The 16,562-nt window shown below is 41.7% G+C and overlaps 1 long non-coding RNA gene across 1 annotated transcript; it reads right to left on the minus strand.

Moving 5' to 3' along the window:
- Window positions 1-1,891: 1,891 nt before the first annotated feature.
- Window positions 1,892-16,301, minus strand: LOC112531885. The gene is made up of 4 exons (XR_003074010.2): window positions 14,260-16,301; window positions 11,830-11,940; window positions 4,053-10,241; window positions 1,892-3,555 (listed from the first exon to the last, which is right to left on the minus strand). It is a non-coding gene; the product is annotated as an uncharacterized LOC112531885 (long non-coding RNA).
- Window positions 16,302-16,562: the final 261 nt, after the last annotated feature.

The following is a 16,562-nucleotide window of genomic DNA, read 5'->3' on the forward strand; positions in this document are numbered from 1 at the left end:
TTGGTTCAACAGATTGTTCCTGGTTTTCCTGCCCTAAATCCTATGACCGCATTAGATTATTTGAACAAGAATTCACAGAATTTCTTATGAGTCAGCAGAAAATATCTGGCACGTTTTCAGTCTTTGGACAGCACTCAGTTAATTTCAGCCACCTCAGAAGGAAGACTCGTAAAGAGACTCTCGGGGATACTAATGGAAAAATTACAAAGGCTCAAACAATTTTTTTTTCCCTCAGATGAAAATGTGCAAGGTTACATTTTTCAAGCACGTTGCAGAGACAGAGGAATAGGAATGGGAAGCCTTAAGAACCTTAATGTTGCTAAGTTAACTAAGTATGGTTTAAGATTTAATCTGAATTGTCTAACAACACAACCTGGTGCATGAAGACCTAAACCTGTTTAAACTTGCTGTATAAAATGAAGCATAGCATACCTAAAATGAAGCAGTACCATCACTGCTTCACACAACACCATACCTTCACTTGCTTTAACAAACAACTACATTCTAATCATCAACTGTTAATTTCTTACTTTACTTAGTTTCATTGAGTAGCCTGGTAAGACAAAGCTGATGAGCTCAATAGTTTTATGTTTTTATGTTGCCCTTTCCAAGGCTGCCCTGCTCACAGAAATGCAGCAGGAGCACTCACAGTCCATCTTGCTCCAAAAGCTAACGGTCAAGGAGGCATTTTACAGTATGCCTAAGACAGAACAACTGACTCAAACCCAGTGCTGTGCAACTTAGCCTTTGCTTCATTTGCAGCATCTCGACTTGTCCTGCAGTGAGGCCGCTGAGGCACATCCCTCAGTCTTCCTCAGGTGCACAGCAAGACTAATTGGGAAGTGTTGTCACCCTTATTATCATTTGCAACTTGTTTGTGAATACTGAAGGCCACACCTAACCCACAATATAATATCCAGCTGCAGGAGTAAAGAGCACTTGGAGAACAGGACAAGAAAACCCACCACACACATTAGCTGGCTAGTTTATGAAAGAGTTGTTAGTGATCAGCTTTGTGCTGCTGACTGTACATTTTCTAAATATATATTAACATGTACTTTATTTCCGAGTGTGGATTAAGTTTTGGTTTTCTCTTTTAGAATTATTTCCTCCCTGCCCAATCATACTCTGTAAGAGAGGTATTTCTTTTATTTGCTTTACATTATCCCCTTTCCATTTATGAATTAGAAATATCAACATTTCTTTTAGCTATTTAGCTACTCGAGAACTATTAGCTATGGATACTGATTACAGCCAATGCAAATAATTGATATTATGTCTTTTATATGTGTAGATATGTAACAAATTTTGCAAACAGATACAACTCCCAAACTAATGGAACAAGTGAACACGTACACCATCCTCATGCTGAATCCAAGCACTGTAAGCTACAACAGCTGCATGTGGATATACACACATGGATCAGTCCATATATTCTGGCTTTCTATAAAGAAAGGTCTCATTCAGAAACATTAGCAAAAAGCAAGCAAAATGGAGGAAGTTGTCACTAAATCAGAACTAAAAGAAAATTTTTGTTCAGATGTTTTTTGCTCTTCTCTTCCCCCCACATTCAGATTGATCTCCTTTTCCTACCTGAAGACATTCCCATTAAACTCATTTGGAGTCTCTCTGTCCATTAGAAAAATACAAGCAGATAAACCCCACTAGCAAGACTCATGGTGTAGAGACAATTTCTTACTAACCTGTTTCTGTTGGATGCTGGATTTCTTATATTTTCACAGATCCAGGCATCTCAGTCTCCTAAATAGACTCAGAAGTTTAACTTGCAGTAAGCTTAAATGCTCCCCACGCACTCAAAATATGCTGAGCAAATCAGCATTCAATTAAATCCAATAGAAATAATGTAACAAATGATGTATTTACCCTTTTCTCATAATTTTGTTGATAATTAGAGCCACCCAAGTAGCATCAACATCTGAATATTAAATGAACATTCACCTTCGTAATTAAAGATTTACTGAACTTCCATTACAAATAAGCATAGAACAGAGAAGATCAGTACTTTCCCAAAAGTTATTGTTCTTTTCTTCTACTTTGCTTATAGTTTAAAGCTATGAAGTAACATGTTGTTCTTTGCCTCATTGCTCACTGATCAGCATGGTTCTGGGAGATCACAGTTTTCTTTCCTTTTTTTCTCTCATATATTTTCAGAGAGCAAACATTCAAAGTCTTTGGATGTCACAGGCTTAAAGAAAGACCTTTTTAATGCTAGAGATTGGAAAAAATAGCAACTATCTATATATATTTAGATTCTTAGCCCACACGAAGCCTACACATAAGACTACAGAAATATTTTAGCTATAAATCAGATTTTTTGTTTAATTAGAACTTCTATTTAAAACCAAAACATATCTCCGCATGAATGTCAGATCTCAAATTGGCCTAACACTGCAGCAGATGGAGCAAGCAAGTGAAATGGTGAAGATCTGAAATCCAGATACGGATACAACAGGGCAAAGTAGAACATAAAAAATTGTGCCCTATGTGGCCTTTATTATATGCAACGAGAATGAAAGTCAAAGAATGCAAAACAACATTAAAACTGCAGTGTCCAACCACCTTTAACATTCAGAACAAATACTAATTCCCGTAGAACAGAGGCAAGGTATACAGTCAAGTCATTCTGTACTGAAATGTGTGGACATACAAGAACGTTTTCCTCGGTGGGACTTGACTCAGCACTCTGAAAAGAATTATAGCAGTAGCAGTTTTGTTTCCTTGAAATATAAATTCAGGCACCTAAATATACATGTGCTCTCCATGTCTGGGCCTCCTTCAGTTGCTTTCATTGTGAGCTCAGCTGTACGTGCTCCTCCCACACAACATCAAGGAGGAATGTCACCCTATAAAAACCCACTTAAAGAATATGTATATGTTTTATAAGAAAACACTATGATGTTACATATGTACACCCTTTGTACCAGTTATTAACCCTCTGTTATTATTCACCCTCTATTAACTACAGCTTGTGTTAATATAGCACATTTGAACAACAGGATTCGTTGTAGAGGATAAGAGCCTTTGGTTTTAGACATGCCCGACCAGCTAATGAATCTGCTGGATACCGAGTCCAGTAAGTAAATAGTACACCCGTGCTCCTTCCCATGCTCTCTGTTGAGTGTTATTCTCTTGCCATAGAGAATAATTTTGGATGTTGTGTTAAGGAACATGGTTTAGCGAGAACCACTGATGAAGGGCGGATGGTTGGACTGGATGATCCTGTGGGTCTTTTCCAACCTTAGTGATTCTATGATTCTATGAATAAAGAAGCTCAAATATGGTTCCTTAGGTAATAGTCCCTAGGCTAACCTGCTTGAAAGCATATCTGCTGCGCTTGGCTGGAGATGGACTAATCACTTTTGAAGATCCCCTATGGCTATAAATTACATTTTACTCTGATCCTTTCCTGAAAGCACTAAGGACTAACCTGTTTTGTGTACAAAGCTATCCACTCCCAAGTGCCTGAATCATTGTAATCAAATCTGAACTCTGGAGTGTTGTCTTCTCCATCCTCTGTAGCGCCCTGAAAAAACACTGAAGAGAAGAAAAAGCATAAAGGCAGTCAGCCAAATCAGAATTAGCCCATCAGGTTCATTTTATACAGTATATAAGCAAAACAGCTGAAGATCTGTATCAGAAAAATTCTCCTGGTGAAGAGAAGTAAATGAGAGGGAGGAAGGGGAGGCCCTTGTAAGTGTAAAATTGGTTAGAGCAATTCTTTTGCTGCCACACAAAATGTTCTGCCAACTCCCATTTCAACAGGAATGGACAGGGGTAGGAAAAGTGTGATACGGAACACCAGTGAAGGAAAATGACAAAATAAGGCTAGATTTCATTATTTTATTATTATTATTTTAAATTGCTACAGTGGTCACCAAGGAAGTTTGTTCCAAGATAGATCTGGAGGGGATTATGGGCAGGTGGAAGTGGGCTGAAACATAATCCCCTCTCCCCAGATCTGCCATTGCCTGACAGCCTTTGTTTTCCTGCAGAAAGAGCAATTTCAGAAACAAACTCGGTGAAGTACTTACAAGAGAAGCAACCTGGCAGCTCCACAAGGTGTTAATTCCAAAGCTGACCTCTGTGGTTTGGTTCGTAGGCAGTTTTATGCAGCAGTTAATCTCATTATTGCCAGCATAGATGTCAGCTGAGCTGTCTACTTCTGGATGGTCACAAACACAGGAATAGAGCCGTACGTATCCACTCCAATATGGCCATGCTTGATTCAGACAATAGAGCAATCAGTCTTGACTTAGAAAGGTGAGGGCTTTTTGTTTATTTTTTTGGACCTGGATATGATGAGCTGGGTCTTTTGAATGCTCATCAGCCATGGTGAGGGGAAGAAATAAAACTAGCCAGTAGGTAATATTGTGAATGGCTCTTCCAGCAGTTTGAAGTTCACTTTCATTTCCTAAACTTGTACCAAACTAGAACATCTAGTTCTGGCAAGAGGAAGGCCATGCTTCACAGTCAAACTTCTTGCTAACCCTTGGGATCCAAGTTATTCCTTTGGGATGTTTTAAAATGATAGTAGAGATTAAAACCTACTTTTCTGTTTGGTAGATCAATATGTAACCAGGAAAGGGGAGACCTGGGCCTGCAGCTCAAACCAGTCCACAAAACTATGCTGTGTTTTCAGTCACAATCTTTGGCATCATTGCTTCAAAATCCACTCTTTTAGTCTGTTTATATTGCTTATAAGATACCGTGTTACCTTTTTAATATACCATTTTACCTTTGTTTTGTTTGTATGTAGTCTGTAGAAACTCAAGGTCTTGCATCTGCCCTTCTGGACTACCTGAAAAGATTTATATATACATATATATATATATATATATATTAATAGCAGAAATAGTCAATGTATTAGAAAATACATTCCTTTTCACATGCACAGGAAAAGACATATGAAAAAAGCTTTTTCCCCAAGCCCCTGCTTTGATTTTGAGACTAGTTTGCTCTACGCTGTTCTTTCTTCCTGCATTAATAGTTCCCAAAGCTACAACAACCTAATGTACCTACAGCTCAGAATTCAGGTGTTGTAATACAACAGAAGACTGCTTACATACAGAGACCTGAAAATAAATTGGATGCCCAACTATGTCTTTTCTGTGCATGCACAATTTTTTCCATGCACAAAAAAAGTGAGATACTACATGAGTTTGCAAATAAAATAAAATACAACAAAAATAAATCAGTAGCTATACCCCCACGTAGAAAACAGTGACAAAAAAGTGAACAACAGCTCTTTATGAACATATTTGATATAAATGTAATCACACCAAACATTTCAAGAACTTTATAGAGGAAGAAATTTGTGTGGAATTCAGGTTTCAAAATTCTGAAGGCCTTTCAGTTTTACCTGCATGTATAGCAAATACACTGAAGCTCCACAATCTATCAGCAGCATATCGAGAGTAGGATCCATATATTTTTTCCATGTCAAGGGGGAAAAAATAGCAATGATAAAATATGAAGATAAGTTTCTAAATATTGCTCTTTGATTTTTCAGCTAAATAGGATGGGAACACAACCCAGGAAGTTCCTATTATTCATGAAAATCATTAGAAAACAAACAAAACAACAACATGAAAAGCAACAACAAAAGAGTTCTGCCTTTCAAATATGCACTATATTCATTCTTTACGTGTTGTAGTTAAATGGAAAAACTGAAGTCAAGGTAGCCAACCTCTCCACTTTGATTTTGATAGTACCAAACGCAATAATCACAGTTTAAAATTTTCCTCCTCCTTTTGCTCAAACAAGTCACTTTGGATCGTTTTATATCACTTTGGATATAAGGAAAAAGTTTTTTGCAGTGAGGGTGGTGAGGCACTGGAACAGGTTGCCCTGTGATGTGGTGGATGCCACCATCCCTTCAGACTTCCAAGGCAGGGCTGGATCAGGCCCTGGGCAACCTGATCTAGCTGTGGTGCTCCTGTTCATTGCAGGGGAGTTGGACTAGGTGACCTTTAAAGATCCCTTCCAACTCTAAGGGGTCTACGATTCTATGATTCTAAGTCAGGGTTTATCCATGTAAAAGTTGGTAAGACTCTTAGAGCGTCTACTGCCACTGCTGTGATGATAACATACAAGAGCTAACCTTGATCTATCTCTGGTATCAAGTACAGCATAACTGCAGCAGGATCAAGCTCAGCATAACAGCAAAACAAGTTAAATAGTCAGTTATCTGAACACCAACAGCTAGCTTGGGACATCTTAGTAGAAGCAGCTAATGTCAGTACAAACACATTATTGTGGGCTCCATGGCTGGCAGTGCTGTAGCACACAAACATCCCAGGATTGCTGTTTTCTGTTTGTGCTTTGAAGCAGTGCTAGATGGAGAAGTATCCACTCAGTCACCTTGCTATAACTAAGAACCACACGCTTTCACTAGTTTGCTAGGTTCTCTAGAATATAAGGAAAAATAAACAGATTATAGGGAAACAGAAGACTGTGAACGCCAAGCTCACAACCAGTAGATTTAAATGAGATGAGTAATAAGCACCAAAAGACAGGTTTCTTCGTAGCTTCAGACCAAGTAACTTTGCTCACTGCCACCAAAAGGCATGGTTCTGTTCTTTCATTTCTGCTCCCAACCTCAGTCCTTGCTCTACACATTCATCTGATGCAGACAATTCCACTCTTCTACCCGCTAAAACCTATTAGCTTTTTTCTTTTTCATTGTAGGGAGGAGTAAAACAGACCACAACCACAGCAATGAACCACTGAAGTGGCTCAGTTAAACTAACGGCACCCTCAGGGCACCGCCTGACAAGCAGAATTTGGCACCAGACTCCCTGTCCCCAGGGTTTATCCTCACCCATAAGTCAGCTCAGCTGCTTGTTGTGCAGCAGGTAAGGCTGGGGAGCCAGTCCAGGATGAAGACAGCCCAGCAAATCCAAAAAGAATTGGTCAATAACTTATTTTTAGCTTCAGTTATCTCCCCAGTCCAGTTTATCCTGTCTGCCCTCACAGTTCTGTCACCGCAACCGAGGAGGAGACCAAGGTGTGAGGAAATGAAAGGGAAAGATGCTCAAAGCTGTCGCCTCAGGTATTTTGCTGATTGCTATATAGAAGTGAACGTGTTAGAAAATAAGTAATATCCACCCAAATCGAGCTGCAGTTCACAATTTGGAATTTGGAATTGACCACCATTTGTGGTCACTGCACCATGCAGGTATAAGGAGGCATAAGAATTGGGAGTGAAGCAGCCACAGAAACATCTCTCATATTCTGAAAGTGGGAGAATAAATAGCTTGCTGCAGTAAAGGATGCTTCAGGAATACTGGAGTGATAAAATTTAAAACATACAGAATCACAGCAAGCAGTGAATTGCAGTGACAAATAGGACTCGGAGGACTACAAGTTGGTCAGACTGAAAGACTTTGTAACTAAGTTATTCAAAGGATTTCTCCTCCAACACTGTTCATAGCAGTTGTCATGGATCTTGCTAGTTTCTCTTAAGCTTCTTGCTCACCACTTTCTGATTCCAAGCTTACAGTGCAGCTCTTTCATGCCCTGAAGACTCACATAAGGAAGTCCAAGTTCTGCCAATTTTTGTTTCCTTTTCTTTTCCCAGTGGTGAAAAAAAAAGATATTCAGTGAAACGTAGTGTAATATCCCAGCTCTTCTCATATTTCAGTGAGAGATAAAGTGCTGATTAGCAGTGTGTTTTTGGAGAAGAGCTTCACAGTCAAATTCTGGGAGTAAAATAAGGTGTCGGGTTAGTTATCTTCCTCACTTCTGAGTCTAAATGTAAGTAGCTCTATTACTGACGAAGTATCTCTATTCCTTTCATTTATGCTCTTACAGAATATCCTTCCCTCAAAACAAAGCTAAGCAGGATAGATACTTCTGCGTTTAAAAAATGTATGGATGTAAACTTCCAAGACAAGTACTTCTCTTGCATGGAAGACCAGACAACAGCACTCTAACCGATAAGCAGGAAGGAAAGCAACTTTTCAGTGGTCACTGCTTTCCTGGGCACTTTTCTCCCCTCATTGTGCCTAAAGGCCCAACAGTGTAAACGTTTGTAAATATCACAGTTCAGCAGAACACAAACGTGACTTCTAACAAGTAAGTGATGTCTCAGCAGTGGACCGTGGGTTCATTCGGACTTGATGTGTTTGTGAAGAATATCAGAGATGCATAAAAACGTAAACATTTTAAAGTATTTTCTCTTTTCATGTGCATCTAATTATATCAGAATCCAAAGGAAAACAAAAAACCATCTGATTGCACTAGAGCAGCATGTACAATGTGTTATACCAGGATGCATTTGAGACTGTGACAGCCAGGGATTCCGTGCACTCAGCAATACCTTTCATAGGCAGAGAGAGGGGAAAGATAAATAAAACAAGCACAGACAGTAATCTTCCTGCCCCTGCCCCTGCTGCTGAGTAAGCCTGAGTTTACTGCTGGACCTTCATCTCGAAAATGTTCAGAGGAGTATTAACAACTTTGTGTAGATGAGAAGACTGAATAGAAAGCTAAGTGGCTTGTCAAGTTGGCGCAGAGTGGCTGCAATGCTCAGCTGCACTCCAGGCAACAGCAGAGACAGTGTTCACTTCCCTGGTTTGGATGCAGCCTATGCAAATCCCACACCTGGATCCAGCCTCATCCACATGGGGAAAAAGGATGTTGGAGACCAGTGAGAGCACAAAAGACTCTTCACATTTTATGAATAAAGCAACTCACAGCCTCAATTTACAGCTTGCTCAATAGAGATGTGTTTGATTCTAGTTTTCTATCAGTTAAGAAACGAGGCATGTCATGGTATAGAGGAAAATAAGCCACAGATAACGGCTTATTTATTCATCTATAAATATAACAGAAGAGTTTCTTGTCCTATTATTAAACTCAGCATGAGATCCGTGAATTACAAAGTGTTTTGTATAGGTATAGCATCTGATTAAGCACCTCTGAAGGAGATATACCTAACAGCTCCTGCATGCTAAGGTTGCTACATGCCTTGTAAAAGGAAAGGAGCACAATACTCATACATGAAAGTTTTGCCCCATCATCACATCTGTCTATACTGCCATACTTTGCTCTCTGCTTCCACTCCTTCCCAGCCAGTAGCAGCTGAGCTATATGGGGAACAGCCTTGAGGGGCTTTATCTGACAGGATGGATCTTTCACCCAAGGCAGGCTCATGCTCTATTTGGAGTCTGCAGGAGCAGGCAGTGCAGCCAACAGAGAAACAAGGGAGGAGTAAGTTAAGCACCTTCAGCAGCTTACCAGACAGAGCTCCGTCATCATGATCTTGAATGAAAAATAAGCTGAAGCATTTTATTAATTCTCTTGGTAAACCCATCATGCATGATGTAACCGTCAAAAACAAAGGAAGTCAGAAGTTTAGCTATCCACCAGCACAAATAAGGAAGAAATGCAGCGTATCTATTAATACAACTTGTTTTTAAACCTTTCCCTTATGTTATGTAATGTAATAAAATAGAAAATATTTTCTACTCTGATACACACTTAAGTGTACTCTAATGCAAGACATCTGCCACATTACTCTGGATCTTTACTATTAAATCCTCAAATCCTGTTGTACATTAAGCACTGTAATCTTCAAGCTAATAACATTACTCATGAGCACCACAAATATTTCTGAATATTTGTGTACTTTTTAAGCCGTTAGAGTCTTAATCCACTTCTATGAGGTATCTAAAAGCCCTGCCCCTTTTACTGAAAGCAGCAGACTTGGCTGTAGGGTTCTGCAATTCTGGCATGGGTGTGGGTGTATGTAGCTTGATGTGGCCTCTCCGCATCTCTTTTGAAAGAGAGCAAAAGTGGCACCAACAAAAAAAGCACAAATGAACTGCAGGACCAGCTGCATGGCGTGGTGGAGACAGAAAGGTCAAGCACAGGTGAGCTGGATCAGATTGGGGCAGTCGTTTTGTTTTGTTTAAGGTTTTGGGGAAAAAAATAAAAACCTAAAAACAACCACCGAAGCATGAATTAAAGCAGCCATAATAGCTAAAATAGCACAACACTATGGGAGCATCCCAATTCTGCAGTGGCCATAGCCTCCTGATCTCACAGAGAAACTGGAGACTTTTGTCTGAACACAAGATGGAGATTCAGGTTTTCAGACTTCTTCCATAAGGTGCCAAGTCCTGAAGTATTTCCAGCTCTGTGTCACAGTGAAAGCGCAGTAAATTCACTCCATGGCTCAGAAGGGTTTTCCCCATCTGTACCAGACACGTTGCTGTCTGTAGAAAAAAGCAGACATCACATAAATAGAGGTTGAGAAGAATTGCTTCAAGTTGAAATTAAGAATCATAGCCTTGAAATTTTCCTTATACTTGTTAATATCAGGGGTGTACTGGAGAAGGCAGCAGAGCACAAAAATCCCTTGCTTCACCCACACTGGGTATAATGGGAAGAAAGTTTTAGAAGTTCAAACACAAAAACAAAAGAGCAGATTGCCCATTGCGCCATCTTGCATTCTGCCTACGTCCATGCTAACAAGTGGCCACAAATTGCTTGAAAATGGCCACAAAGCTTCAACATACTACCTTTTAGTTGCATCTAGGTGAACCAGGTGGCATTTATCAGGAATGTCAGACATATCAGATTCAGTAGTTTGACTTTTAATTTCTTGAGTGAAGGCACAGGCCTATGGAGGCCTGAACACGAGGAAGTTCAGGAGCGACAGCTGCAAAATCTACTCCCACTTCATAAAGACAGTAAATATCCTTCTGCACTTCTACAGCGAGGCAACCTGCAGTAATTCTAAAAGCCCTATCTGTTTTTATGTATACAAAGAAACGGTGTCTGCAGTATCTGAAATATCATTGTTTATTTAAAATGCCATAAAAATGTTAAATATCTATAAAAGTAGTATGCAGAGCAACATACAGTGCCACCACCTGGCTTTAACAGTACCTTGATCCACTGCAAAACTAGCAGGGTTATCAAGCCCGAACTATCAGCGCTTTTAAGTTCATGCTAACAAATGATTTTGTAACTCGGGATCCCCGTGCAAATTCCTGATCGTAAATGTCTCCTTATTTCTTCCAACCTGTCACCAACTTTTTGCCTCCCCACATCAGAATTCCCATCTCCCAGCAGTAAGTTGTCCAAATCACTGTGACTCTGCAGAGATGCTGCATGCTCCTCCTCCTCTCCAGGTGTGGGGAAGAAACCCCAGCTGGAGTTTTCCAGCACGAGCCAGTCAGTTGTCTGACAATAATTGGTTGCTGCTGGCTTCAAAACTTAACTAGCAATTGTTAATTATATGGATCACAAAAGCTGATATCCCAGAGCCACAGTGCTAGCAATGCACCGGTATTGCAAAGGTAGCCCCATAGTTTCACAGTAAGCACCAGGGAACACAAAACAAGTAGAGAAGAAGCATGCAGCAGTAAGACAAGACTTAATAGTTGCACAGTAACCTTTAGCAACAGTGTGCTGGTTAAGATTTATGCCAAACCTGAGCCATCGTTTTTTACTACTCAGATGAACTATGCCAAAACAAAAAGGGTTTTATTTTAAGAATGCGATCCCAAAAGGAAAAATATATTTTCTGATTCTATCATAAATGAAGGAAATCTGACCTTGGCAGTCAACGCCATAGAAGTAGAGAGAACGTGTTAGGAAGAGATGACTGGGAACAAGCATAAAAAGTAATGCTCACCTACAAAATCCTCAACACCCTCAGCACAGCAAATCCCTCAAAAAACAGAGGGTATCCTTCCCTCAAATAGGGAGTTTTATTCTTTCCTAACTGAAATGATCCCCATTTTTGCCAACTTCTCACAAGTCGAAAACCGCAACACAATTCTAGAAGCTCCTTACTTGTAACACTCTTTCTGCAGAGACCAATGTCTGGATATCAAGTGTAACATTGCTGCCATCAGCAGGGTCACCAACCGAAAAGGCTCTCTGGGTTGGGATCTTAAACGTTGCCTGTTAGGTAGAAGCAGAACATTGTTTCATTGCTTCCCATGTTACCAGAGCCCTTCTGAAGATAATGATGCTCCATTTCCCTAGTTACTCCAGTAAAATAAATGGTTAAAATAATTGTTTACCAAACAACAAATTACTAAAACGATTGTTAAAATTTGAAGATGACAGGAAAACAAAGAGTAGCAATGCTGGGGCCCATGACATACGAAGGACATGGAGCTGTTGGAGCAGGTCCAGAGCAGGGCCATGAAGATAATCAGAGGGCTGGAGCACCTCCCCTACAAGGACAGGCTGAGAGATCTGAGGCTCTTCAGCCTGGAGAAGAGGAGGCTGCGGGGGACTTTATAGCGGCCCTCCAGTACCTGAAGGGGGCCTACAGGAAAGCTGGGGAGGGACTGTATAAGGGCATGTGGCAACAGGCCGAGGGGAAATGGCTTTAAACCAAAAGAGGGCATATTTAGACTAGATGTTACAAAGAAATTCTTTACTGTGAGGGTGGTGAGACACTGGAACAGGTTGCCCAGTGAGGTTGTGGATGCCCCCTCCCTGCAAGCATCCAAGACCAGGCTGGATGGGGCTGTGAGCAACCTGGTCTAGAGGGAGGTGTCCCTGCCTATAGCAGGGGGTTGGAATGAGATGGATGGTCTTAAAGGCCCCTTCCAACCCAAACCATTCTATGATTCTATGATGATTCTATGGCCTTCTAGTCCAACTTCTTTTCTTAATACATCTGTTCTTCGTTTCCGACAGCATTTCTTAGGTCGTCACCATACTGCAAGGTCTCTGCACTACGTGGTTCCCCAACAGCATTACTCCACTGTTTCATGGCCACAGAACACAGAGGCTTGCCCAGCACTGTCCCACGCTGACTGTGTGGGGCCTTGTCCACTGGAGGAGCCAGTGATAGGCTGCAGTCTTAATCTCCTTCTGATGTCTGCATCCCATATTTGTTTCATATACATTTGTATCACATGTGAAAAGTTTCATACCAAAATATGTGTACAAAAGGCATTTGTCTGTTTAAGGAGAGCAGTTAATTTTGTGGGCAAGCACAGGAGATTACCCCTTTTGTGTCACCATGAAAACAAAGCAATGCTTCTTTAAGAGGAAAGAACAGACCTGTCTCCTGGATAAGAAGGAAATTAGTTTGGGGATATATATTGAACCTGAGTGGGCTCTTGGGAAGACTTCAGACAGGCCATTACAAGAAGCCCCTCCCCAGCTTTCCTGTAGGCCCCCTTCAGGTCCTGGAAGGTCGCTATATGGTCTCCCCAGAGCCTTCTCTTCCTCAAGATCTTTTTCAAGATTCCTCCAGCTCTCATAGCCTGGGTACAGGCTGCCTTGTCCACGGGGGCAGCGCTGGTTCTCAGGCACAGAAGTGATGAATGCCATCCTACCTGTCAGCTATTCCCACCTTACACCACCCACCCCACATGCCACCTCACTGCCCCGCAGTGATAAGGGGCAGGGGAAGGGCTCTATCCAAACCTTCAGTTACTTCTGAGCAGCTGGAGTTCTCCAAGAACATCATGCAGTACATCAGTAGGGAGATTAATATGAGGATCTATGATAAATGTTTTTAGAGAATGGTCTCATTAAATATCACTCTGTTTGACACACTAATGGTTTCCACAGTCTTCTTTTAAAACTGCTTCAGATTCTCATATGTGACTCCATACTGAGCTATGGGCACAGATTCATTTCATGGTCTTCGAGATAAGAAAGCAGGGAATTTGTTCCAACCTTTGATAATATTCTCTTAACGTAGCTATGGCGCGGCAAACCAGAAATAAGAATTATCTTCAGCTGTTAGCTTTGGGGATCGTCTCCCCTTTATCAAAAGCTTTTATCAGAGAAGACAAAACTGCCCCTGCCAGTGACTGCACACATTGTTCAGTGTTATAAATATTTGTGTTCAGCCCATTATCAGCAAAGCATTGTTAAGGCCAAAAAAATCACTTACAGAAAAACAAAAGGAGGAAACAGCGCAATCTGTAAGGAGGGAGAAATTAGCATTAAATGAAGACAGACAAATATAGACACGTCTGTAAAACAACATTAGAATCCAGAATAAGTGTAATGCACATACGAAGGGCAGAGTGCTTATCAGCCACAGGGGCAATCCACTTAGTGAGTGCACATGGCAGCCAAAGCCATTCCAAACCAGTCAGGAAAACACTTTTGAAAGAAATTTGCAGAAAGGCTGAGATGTCCTTGCAGCCTATTTTAGAAAAAGCAGTAGAGTGATTGCTCCCATCTCCTTAAACCAGGCACCAGTATCTACAAAAACACAAATCGTATGTTGGCAACAGTACGTACCCGGGAGAACTCTTCAAGTTTGCTACTCTTGGGTCCAGAATCTGGGGAAGCATCCCACATGGTGAGAATTGCACACTTTCTTGCACTGCTTTCTGCTGCTTATTTGGATCTTCCCTCACTGCTGCCAGCACTGCAGTAAAATCTCCTGAGAAATCTGGAGGTGCTGCCTATCCCCCACTTGGCAACCACACCAGCAGCTTTGCAACCCAATCTTTGTCCTCCTCGTTTTCTCATTAGAAAGCTTAACATGAACTGATTGTGCTTTAACACAAACCAGCACTAAGCCAAACCCTCCGCAGGGTCTCGGGGGGTTTGTTGCTCAGCACGAAGGCTCTTTATTGCGACATCTCTGGAAAGAACAGCAGGTTAGAGGACTGAACTGAATCTTAACACTGAAACAAAAATGTCCTTCAATTAAAACTCTTTAGAACTTTCGATGCTAGAAACATCCCTGCCCCAGCGTATAACAGAAGCTGGAAAGCACAGGAACGTCCCCCATGAAATCCAGATTTCTGACCAGCTGCACTTTTGCAGTAGAAGTTCCTAAGTAAGAATGCAGCCCGGTTTGATAAGTAAGAAATGCTTTTTTTAGAGCAGTGCTGAGAGCAAAGATACTCAGCCTGATCTGCATTTGTGCGTGTACCCAAACACATGTGAGTTACTGCAAATGAGTACAAAGGAATACTCTGCACCTGTGCGTTCCTCCCATGGTGGACAAACATACGTGTGTTGCAATTGCACAGGGAAACTGATGCTGCACGGCCAGAGGCAGGGGCTCTGTCCAAGAAAACGCAGCCTGTGACCCAAACAGCTTTGGCTCTTGATAACACTTACAGATTTCTGTGTTATATTTTACCTTCATTCTCAGCAGCACACACACTTTATCTCCCCCAGGTGCATAACCCCCGGCCCCATGCTTTCTCTGGGAAGGAGAAATGCCTGACGTTTGAGTCTTTGATAGAGGGCCACACAGGAGTGCTGCTTTACCTGTTATCAGACATTGCTTGGCCATATTTGCTCAAGCACTCAGGAACTTTCCATCTGTCTTTTTGGCAACACCCACATACTTTTGTTCCTGCTACAGGCTGCTTCTTACCAGCAACACAGACTGGGAGAGGACGGACTCCTAGATCACTGGCTCCAAAACTCCACTGCTGCAGGGAAGGATGGCTCGGTTTTATCTACACATGTGTTACAGCTGACAGCCCTCGCAGCCACATCCCAGATATGCCACAATAGTCTTTGTTTGCCCAGTACAGAGTTAGACCATGCTCTCAGATAATGTTCAAGGATATAGATGATCTGCATTACAATCAGACCGATAGGGATGTACATACCATCTTTCTGCTGGTGGAAAAAGCAGGAGGCAACACAACCACAATGGCCTCATCCAGTTAATGTTACTGGCTACCTGTCAGACCTGTGCCGCTCATCATTACGGGCTGGAGGCTGTGGTGTACATCGTGAATCTGCATTGTTTATTGGCCAGGCTTGCAGAGCTTGGGAGAGGGGAAGAAGGGCAGGTTATGAGTCTGGTTGATCAACTGGGCTACAGGACAGTGTTGGTAAATATTTCACCCACATTCGATTCCAGCAAAGCATTCACTGTGACAAGCAGCTTCCATGAGCATCAGGAGCCTGCTGTCCCCTGATGGTGCCCCGCGGAAGATCAGGTTGCTGGAAGACAGCCAGAGCACACCTACCATGAGGAGCGAGCCGCAAAGACATACACAACAAGCAAAGGCAATGCTGGGCAAAGAAGAAAGCATCTGCAAGCCCTAGCAGACAACTCAATCTCTCACTATGGGAGAGATCAGAGAAAGTGAAAAAAGCCAACAATACAGTTTTTAGACAAGTAGTAGTCTAGCAATCTCATTCACATCTGGTCTCCCATCTTATTTTATCAAAACCAAAGCCTCCTGTTACAAAGTCTGCGTTGGTTTGACTTGTGGCAGATCTGAACAGCGGTATCCATGAATACCAATGAACAGCTGTGGTGGCAGAAGTGGGCTCTCCCTGCTGCTCATCCCACATCACCTGGCAGCTGCTCATACAAGCGTGCACTGATTTGTTTCTAACAGTACTGTGGCATCACAGCCAGCCCACGTCACTGATGGGAAGGAAGCGTGCTCTTGCGTCATGTCAGAGATGCTTTATTATTGAATCATTCATTAACCTCTTGCAGTGTAGCAAAGAGCAAGCAAGAGGGAGACGCCTGGCTTTAATGCTGTGTAGCTGTAACGCTGAAACCCTCATTATGCTTTCACTCCTCAGGAATGCGTAGGACAGTAAGTGTTGCCCAC

This window comes from Gallus gallus, chromosome 2 (assembly GCF_016699485.2).
Source record: "Gallus gallus isolate bGalGal1 chromosome 2, bGalGal1.mat.broiler.GRCg7b, whole genome shotgun sequence".
Lineage (NCBI taxonomy): Eukaryota > Metazoa > Chordata > Aves > Galliformes > Phasianidae > Gallus > Gallus gallus.